The following is a 1,681-nucleotide window of genomic DNA, read 5'->3' on the forward strand; positions in this document are numbered from 1 at the left end:
TAACATTATTTTAACATGCAATTGATACAATGATAAAATGAATAAACAGGCATTTGAAATATAAAACCATTTCCTGTTTCTTATACAAAGTCCACAAATTACCATAAATTTGAGAGGAATTATTAAAATATATATTAAATTTACATTTAAAATTAAACTCAGATTTACAAGAAATTGATTTATATTGAAATTGATAGGTTGAAATCTACTCATAATAGAAATCTTTTCAGAAAAAACTTCTCCTTGAATTATCAGTTTTACATATATTTACAAGGTAGTTTTGTCCAGATATGAGTGATTTTCCTCCCGTCTAGATGAATTTTACTACTTGAACCCTATGCATAACATATTTTTACTTACTATATATGATTAGTGAACTTTTAACCAGGTCCTGGAGACATAAGAAAAACACCCTGTCTACATTTTCACAGTGCATATTCTTTGAATCACTGTTCTTGGGACCCCCATCTCCTCTTTGTTTCTCAGGCTTTAGATGATGGGGTTGAGCATTGGGGTCACGATGGTATAGACTACAGCCAGAATCTTGTCCTCCGTTGGAGATTGGAGGGACCTTGGGCATAAATAATTGTAAACAAAGGGAGCATAAAAGAAAGTCACCACAGTCAGGTGGGTGTTTCAGGTGCAATAGACCTTCTTCCTCCTTTCTGCTGAGTGCATGAGGTGGACAGCAAGGAGAACGTGGCCATAGGAACATGCAATGCCAATAAAAGGAAACACAAGAAAGTGGGTGGTGCTCATAAACACTGTGTACTCATAAACCCAGGTATCCATGCAGAGCAGAGTCAACACGGCTGGGACATCACAGAAGAAATGGTCGATGGCCCTGAATAGACAATAGGGGATATGGAAGACATATGCGGTGTGGGCACAGGCGTTGATAGAGCCCATTATCCAAGATTCTATTATCATCATCACACACACTCTTTTGCTTATATGAATGGAATAGTGGAGAGGAAAGCAAATAGCCACATAACGGTTATAGGCCATAGATGTCAAGAGCAGTGCTTCTGCAATTGCTAAAGTCAAGAAGAGGAAGCTATGAATCCCACATCCAATGAAGGAGATAGAGTTGTTTCCAAACAGAAAATTGGAAGCCATTTTGGGGACAACGGTGGAGATCTAGTTCAGGTCAATGAGGGAGAGCTGACTAATTAGGAAATACATAGGAGTGTGGAGATGACTGTCTAGGAGGATGAGAAGGATCTCAGACAAGTTGCCAAGCAGAACCATTAGGAAAATGAGAACAATGAGAATGAAGAGGACCAGGCCAGTTATTGATGGTGGAAACAACCCCAATGAGTGAAATCAGTGGATGTTTGATTATAATTTTCCATGGGGCATTGACATGTTTTTTCCTAGAGGGAAACACAAGAGTAAGCTAAGTGTAAAACTATAAGCTATTAACTTTCTAAGCTTAAAAAAACTATAATTTTTAACTTATTATTGTAGTCAGACAGTGTATTATTTAAAATTTTACATCTCTTAAATGAAGAACAGAACTTATCTATTTTGGAAGAAAGAATACTTGTTTTCTAACCCAGAGATTAAAATTTGAATATGCAAACATTTGTTGCCAAAGAGTTTTCCAAGAAATCTTTAAAATTATTTCAAAAACATTTCAATTATTACTTTATTAGCATAAGTAGGTTTTAGTGCCCTA

General features: G+C 36.1%; 1 pseudogene; it reads right to left on the reverse strand.

The window, feature by feature from the left end:
- Positions 1–417: 417 nt before the first annotated feature.
- Positions 418–1,355, reverse strand: LOC124232561 (olfactory receptor 2L5-like; annotated as a pseudogene).
- Positions 1,356–1,681: the final 326 nt, after the last annotated feature.

This window comes from Equus quagga, unplaced genomic scaffold (assembly GCF_021613505.1).
Source record: "Equus quagga isolate Etosha38 unplaced genomic scaffold, UCLA_HA_Equagga_1.0 HiC_scaffold_7632_RagTag, whole genome shotgun sequence".
NCBI classification, from domain to species: domain Eukaryota; kingdom Metazoa; phylum Chordata; class Mammalia; order Perissodactyla; family Equidae; genus Equus; species Equus quagga.